Genomic DNA, 8,448 nt, shown 5'->3' with positions numbered 1-8,448 from the left:
TAGTTAAAGGTTTAAATTAATCAAAAGTTGTCACGACCCGGATTTCCCGCACTCGGGGTCGTGATGGCGCCTACTCGTGGTAGCTAGGCAAGCCTACTCATTTACTCTTCCATTACTAACAAATCTTTTAACAATTTATAACATCAATATAGAACATGAAATTTAATAATAATAGCGGAAGTCTGAATCATGATCTAAATCAAAACGCGGAACAGTCAACAATAGCCTCTACCCAAGACTGGTGTCACATTACTCACGAACTGCTAAGAGTTTACTAAATACAAAGGTCTGAAAGAAACATATAAATTGTTTGTCTCGAAAACAAGAAGGCAACAGTATATAAGAGAAAATAAGGGAGAGACGTCGGGCCTGCGGACGCCTGCAAGGCTACCTCGGTCTCGTGATAATGAAAGCATGTTCCCGTAATAATGCTGATGCTGCTCCTCAAAACCTGGACCTGTGCAAAAATGCACAGAGTGTAGCATCAGCACAACCGACTCCATGTGCTGGTAAGTGTCTATCCTAACCCCGGCGAAGTAGTGACGAGGCTAGACTGGACACTACATAAACCTGTACAATTATAAATATACGAAATACCAAAGAATTAACAATCTGGGAGGGGAACATGCTATGGGGAGATGGCAATATTAACAGTAATCCAGAGTAACAATCTAAAGCAGTCTAAATTTACGATGAACAAGGAACCAATACTCAATATAAACACATTTGTATCAATAGATGTTGCAGCGTGCAACCCGGTCCACAATTACCATTGTTGCGGCGTGCAACCAGTTCCACAAATACCAGTGTTGCGGCGTGCAACCCGACCCATATCATTTATCATTTATCATTGTTGCGGCGCGCAACCTGATCCTCATATCTCATTTAACATTATTGCGGCGCGCAACCCGATCCTCAAATATCATTTATCATTGTTGCGGCGTGCAACCCGATCCATATCATTCGACAGTCTAGCTCCCCAAACAATAGTCCCAAATAAGGGGCATAAAACTAAACAAATATTGGAAGGAATCCCGGCAAGGGAAAAGAAACCAACAAGTTCAATACAACGTCCCGACAAGGGAAATACCAACAACGCTTTCTCTTTCTTTCATTTCTTACGTTATAATCCACTATACCATTTTTAGCCAACGCTCCAAAGAAACAAGTCATTTCATATACTTTCAATATTCGTATCACAATTCGAGCCAATGCTCCTAGGAATCAATTGATCATATAATCGTTCACATGTTATTCACAACATATAGAAATCCTCCAATAAACACGGAAATCACAACCAAATCATGATAATCACATTATGAGGACTCACGGTCATACTAGACACCAATGTATAGATACTCGTCACCATGCCTATACATCGTACTAGATCATTTAGCAATTAGAAAACAAGACTCAACTCATATTCCCTCAAGCTAGGGTTAAACCAAACACTTACCTCAAAGCCTTGAAATCCACTTAATCCTCAACTATCGCTTTACCCCGCGGTTCCACCTCCAATTCGCTCGAATCTAATCACAAATTGCTCAATTACTTTAATAAACACTATATGAATCAATTTGAATGCATAAAAAATGAAATTTCCCAAGTTTTTCCCAAGAATTCCAAAATCGCCCCCGGGCCCACGTGGTCAAAACCCGAGGTTCGAACCAAAACCTGGTTACCCATTCCCCCACGAATTCAAATATGTAATTTGTTTTGAAATCGGACCTCAAACCGAGGTCCAAATCCCCAATTTTTAGAAAACCTAGGTTCTACCCAAAAACCCCAATTTCACCCATGAAAATCCTTGATTTTAAGTGGAAAACATGTTAAATGATGTTAAAGATTGAAAGAATTGAGTAAAAATCGACTTACAAATGATTTGGGATGAAGATTGTTCTTGAAAAATCGCCTATGGTGTTTGGGTTTTGAAAGAATGGTGAAAAGTGATGAAAATTCGACTAAGTATAAAATTTGCTGGGCCTCGGATATGGGAAATGCGAAGTTGGGTTCGCAATTGCGAACCCTGCAGGCTTGGGAAATGCGACATTTCTGTTCGCATTTGCGAACTCAGGTCTACCAAGGGACCTTCGCATTTGCGAAACTGGTCTCGCATTTGCGAACCAGTGACCATCGCATTTGCGAGGTTTGGCTTCGCATTTGCGAACCTTGGCCTGCCTGGGCTGGTTTCGCATTTGCGAACCAGCCTTCGCATTTGCGATAGCTGGACCTTCGCATTTGCGAATCCAGGCTTCGCAAATGCGAATCCTGCAGATAACTGATACCAGGTCTTTCCAAAAGTGAAAAATGCAATCCGACGCCTATCCAAAACTCACCCGAGCCCTCAGGGCACCAAACCAATTATGCACACAACCTTAAAAACATCCTACGGACTTATCCGTGCGATCACATCGCCAAAATAACATCATATACATCGAATCAAGCCTCAAAACTCATATTTTTCTTTGAAATTTTCATAAGGCATCAAATTTCCATTTCAAGTACGAAACACGTCAAACGACGTCCGTTTTCAACCAAATTTTACAGAAAGCGCTTAAACCATATATAAGACTTGTACCGGGTGTCGGAACCAAAATACGAGCCCGATACCACAGTCTTTTAATCAAATTTCATTTCCAATTTCCTTAGTAATTTCAGAAAAATAATTTCACAGAAAAATTCATTTCTCGGGCTCTAGACCTCGGAATTCGACTCCGGGCATATGCCCGAGTCCCATATTTTTCTACGGACCCTCCGGGACCGTCAAATTACTGGTCCGGGTCCGTTTACCAAAAACGTTGACCAAAGTCAAATATATTCATATTAATATCAAATTTTAGCATTTTTCACACAGAATTCACATTTAAGCTTTCCGGCTACGCGCCCGGACTGCACACGCAAATCGAGGCAACCCTAAATGAGGTTTTTGAGGCCTCGGAAGCACGGGGTGAGTAACAAAACAGGTGATGACCCTTTGGGTCGTCACAATTTGGTTAGAGTATTGCCTTGCTGCATATAAAGTTTGGAGTTATAATAGATTTGATAAGCAGAGATGGTTCGCTCGGTCATGTTTAGTGATCGAGTGCCGGTCCCGGCTTGTTCAGAAAATGGGTCGTGACAATTTGAGGGGCCAATTGAGGCCCGATTTTGGTACTTTTGGTATGCATGAACTCGTGAGAGTATGAGGATTCTAAAAATATAAATTTTACCCGATTCCCAGACGTGGGCCCGAGGGGCGTTTTGGTCATTTTACCTAATTTCGTGTATTAGCTTAGAATTTATTTGTAGAATCAGTTACTTGAAATGTTATTTACATTATACAATTGAATTGAATAGATTTGGGCCATTTGGAGTCGAATACTCGTGGCAAGAACATGGTTTCGGGTTGATTTGGAGCCGGTTCGAGGTAAGTGGCTTGTCTAACCTTGTGTAGGAGAACCTCCCCTTAGGATTTGATATTATTGATGGTTGAAATGCCTTGTGCGTAAGGTGACGAGTGCGTACTTGTGCTAATTATTGAAAAATCCGATTTCCATTAAGTACTTAGAGTTGTGTTTTCCTTTCCTGTTTATACTACTTGCAAGTTAAGCCTGTTGTTAGCTTAGGGAAGCATGTCTAATTGATTTAACTGTTTATTTGTTCTACTGCCCTATTTGAATTATGTGCAGCATGCTAGGTTAGAAACTCTGTTTTAAAAAGAATTGGGACTCGCCCCGGGGCTCGCCCCGGGGCGGAGCACTCGTAAAACGCCCCTGGGCTTATGTGTGGGGCTTAGTTCCGTGAGACTTACGCCTCGGCCACTGGGGCTTACGCCCCGGACACGCCCAACGCCCAGGGTACTGGGCTCGCCTAATTGAACTTTATGCAATTGTATGTAACTAAACTTGTAAATCCTCAAATTTTCTTACAAATCGTTGACTATTTAAAATTACTTTTTTCTTAATCATAAATTATTAAGTTGAGAGTATTTTATGTCATAATTAAAATAAATATTATTGCACGTTATCCACTAAGACTGCTATAATAGTAAATTTTAAATAAATCTTTCTTTTCGAAAGTATTTATTTATTAACTTTTGTTATGTCTTTACTATATAATAGTCTATAATTGTTTTATAATTATTTTTCTGAATATTATTTTTTTTCACGTTTACAAGATACAGTACTTATTAATTTAATATCTCAATATTAGCTAGTAAATATTTACAAATAATTAGTTATCATGATATTGTATGATGAATTATGTGTCAGTTTATTAACTTGTTAAAACTTGAAAATAAATGATGCTAGAGAATCATATTTAAATTGTGAATTATGTTTTTACATATTCTCTTTCAAATAAAAATCATATTAAATAAAAGGAGTATTTAAAGTATAATATCAAATTATAATATTGAAATTCTTACAAGATTTATTACTCCTTAAGAGATACATATAAGATTTCTTATCGAATACATTACTTTTGATGTTTGAGTTGTAACGACGTTGCAACTAATCTACATATTATGATATATGTCATACTTTTTGTATTATTCATAGTCGAATTATATTTTATAAATATTTTAAATAGCTTATTTGTTATAATTTTGTGATTTTGATGTAATTTTTAGAATTATTTTTTATTTTGTACTATCTTAAAATTCTTGAAATTAGCAAAATTTAAAGATCTGTGGGACTTACGCCCCATGTCTCAGGGCTTACGCCTCGCCTCGTCAGAGGTAAAACGCCTCGCCTCTCGCCCCCCGCCTTTTATAACATTGGTTAGAAATACCTGCTTTACCTTGGGTGAAATTTGATTGAATTCAGTATTCTTCTTGTTGCTGTTGTGTATTTACTTTGAGACTACGGGACGGTATCCCGGGAGATTCCCCCCCCCCCCCTCCTGTATGTTTACTTTGGGACTACGAATTTGTATTCCGGGAGATCCCCTTGCACCTTTACATTGGAACTACGAGATTGCACCCGGTAGATTCCCCCAGCATTGAGTATTTATATTTGGGACTACGGATGTGGTATTCCGGTAGATCCCGGCGCATGTATGAGTTGGATTACGGGACTACACCCAGGAGATCCACTGGATATTTATATTTGGGGACTACAGGACGGTATCCTGGGAGATCCCCCGATTGTTATCTCTGCGTTGAGTTGTATTGGTCTTTCTGTGATTACCTTATTCTGTTAAAGTTGCTGTTGTTCTTTTATCCTGTGTTACCTTTTATTGTTGCACTTAGGTATACTGTCTTATTCTACACTGTTATTATATCTTGCATTTCCTTTAACCTCAGTAGGGCCCTGACCTTCCTCGTCACTATCCGACCGAGGTTAGGCTTGGCACTTACTGAGTACCGCTGTGGTGTACTCATGCCCTTCCTGCGCATATTTTTCATGTGCAGATCCAGGTTCTTCGACTCAGTCCTACCATCCTTGAGGCGGAGCGATCCATCAGAGACTTCGAGGTACGTCTGCCGCGTCCGCAAGCCGAGGAATCCCTTTCCACTCTAGCTCATAGTATTAGGCCTTCTGTATTTACTTTTGCTTAGACACTCTGGAGTTAGTGTCACGACCCCAAATCCACTAAGGGTCGTGGTGGCGCCGGACATCGCTGTCAGGCAAGCCAATCAAACTACTTAATCAAATTCTCATTTAAATATTTTTGAAAATACTTCTTTTATACATTTAAAACAATACATAGTAAGTTCCTCCGAATAAATAATGAAACATTTAACAACCTTTAAAATTTTTGAATAAACCCAAATACATCCCAGAACCCGGTGTCACAAGTACATGAGCAATTTCTAAGAAATAATATAATACAACATCTGTCCGGAATACAGTGGACAGAAAGTAAACACAATATACTAGAAGGGACTATACTAGCTGCGGGCCGCCTCGAATAATGCAACTCACCTAGTCCCCGAATCATTCGTGCTGCTGCGCCCAGTAGGCCACTAGAGTTACATATACCTGTGTAACAAAAATGCACAGAAGTGTAGTATGAGTACGAAAACAACGTATACCCAATGAGTATCCCGTCTAATCTCGAAGAAGTAGAGACGAGAGGTCGACTTCGATACTTGCTAGTGGTCCAATAATAATATGGTGATGATGTGAGGAAAGCATGGATTTATCTAGCAATTATAACTCACAAAGCAGGGAATCAGGTAACACCTTCTCAAATAATAAGGAAACTTCCAAGATTTACGTTTCTTTATCTTTATTAGTTTATCGCGGCCATAAAAAGGCAATATCAACTTAAATAAGTTTCAAGGTAAGCAATGCAAGCATCAAATTATGCCGAGGCGACGGCCCGATCCAACAGAAATAAACTGTGCACTTGCCGAGGGTCAACGGCGCGCCTATAGATGCATCTATTTAATCTACCGAGGTGTTCGGCCCATTCCAAAATAAACACACACAGACAGACAGTCAATCAAGAAGTCAACATGGAGCAATTATCCAAAGAAAGGCCAATTCTCTTTAATAGTTTAAGAAAATGGAGTTTAAATCTTTTTAGAAATTCATTTACTAATTCAATGTGATTTAAGCAGTACAAGCTGACAATAGGATTGCAATTGTTCCAAGTATAGCATGCTTTTGGGTCCTAGACTACCCGGACAATAGCATAATAGTAGCTACGCACGGACTCTCGTCACATCGTGCGTACGTAGCCCCCACAAATAGGAGCACATAACCAATTAGCTCACCTATGGGGACAATTCCCTCTTACAAGGTTAGAAAGGAGACTCACCTCGCTCCGAAGGTCCATAACCGGCATTCCACTCCCTTCCGAAGACTCGAATCGATGCACAACACTCCAAAACTAGCCAATAATTATGTAAATCCATTAATATATGCTAAGGTACTCATTATAATCCAATTTATAAGAATTCCTAACCCCGATCGAAAAGTTGACAAAAATGCCCTCGGGCCCACGTGCCCGGAATCCAAAATTTTTCGAAGATAAAGATTACCCATGGCCTCACAAACTCAAATATATGATTTTCTCTAAATTCCATACCCAAAATCGTGGTCAAAATCCAAGAATACTAGTTTTCTAGGTTTTCCCTCAAACCTCAAGTTTTCTACAATTTTCCAAGTCTAAATCCATATATAAACTTTGTATATACTCAAAACTAGTAGAAATCACTTACCTCATGCTTGGTGATGAAAATGGCACTCCAAAGTTGCTCCAAAATCGGCTCCCAAGGAAGAAATGAAGTGAAAATGAGCCAAACTTCGATTTTTAAAGAAACCTCTCTGCCTCCAGCAATTTCCGCATCTGCAGAAATTTGACCGCATTTGCGGAAAATTTCCGCATCTGCGGAAAATTTCCGCATCTGCGGTTATGACAGCAACCAGCACTTTTCTCGATACGGAAATGAGCATAACTCCCTCATACGATGTCCAAATTCGACGATTCTTTTTGCGTTGGCTCCGAAATTACGATACAGATCTAATGGCTCAATAAAAACTTAATTTGGAGCTCATTTGCTTAATATGGCACCCCTTTATGTCCAAAGAAACGACGTTGAAACATCAAATAAGAGCGCAATACAACCCGAAACACACCCGAGGCCCCCGGGACCCCGACCAATCACACCAACCAGTCCCAAAATACATTACGGACTTGCTCGAGGCCTCAAATCACATCAAACAACGCTAAAATCATGAATCAACCCCTAATCCAAGCTTTATGAACTTTAGAACTTCCAACTTCTACTTTCGATGCTTAAACCTATCAAATCACGTCCGATTGACCTCAAATTTTGCACACAAGTCATATTCGACATTACGGACCTACTCCAACTTTCAGAATCGGATTCCGATCCCGATATCAAAAAGTCCACTTTCGGTCAAACTTCTCAAAATCCTTCAAATTTCTATCTTTAGCCAAATGGCTCCAAAATGACCTACGGACCTCCGAATTCACTTCCCATCGCGCTCCCAACTCCAGAATCACCATACGGAACTGCTCCCAGACTTGGAATCCCAAACGGACATCGATATCACTGAAATGCACTTCAACCCAAACTTATAAAATTTCTTTCAAAATGCTACTTTCCACAATAGGCGCCAAAACGCTCCCGGGTCATCCAAAACCCAATCCGGGCATATGGCCAAGTCCGAAATCATCATACGAACCTGCTGGAACCTTCGGATTTCGATTCCGAGGTCGTTTACTCAAAAATACAATCCTAGTAATTCTTTCAAAAGCTTCCGAAATGAGAATTCTCTTTCCAAATCAACTCCGAACTTCCCGGAATTTAATTCCGACCACGCGTACAAGTCATAATACTTGAAATGAAGTTGCTCATGGCCTCAGACTGCTGAACGACGCGCTAGGGCTCAAAACGACCGGTCCGGTCGTTACAGTTAGAACACTGTAGTTATTCCATAGCTTGTGATTTCATGAGATTCCGGGTTTTGGGAAAAATATAGTGCATTGTAA

Source organism: Nicotiana attenuata, unplaced genomic scaffold (genome assembly GCF_001879085.1).
Source record: "Nicotiana attenuata strain UT unplaced genomic scaffold, NIATTr2, whole genome shotgun sequence".
In the NCBI taxonomy this organism is placed as follows: domain Eukaryota; kingdom Viridiplantae; phylum Streptophyta; class Magnoliopsida; order Solanales; family Solanaceae; genus Nicotiana; species Nicotiana attenuata.
The sequence above is the reverse complement of the archived record's forward strand: the minus strand, read 5'-3'. Positions refer to the sequence as shown.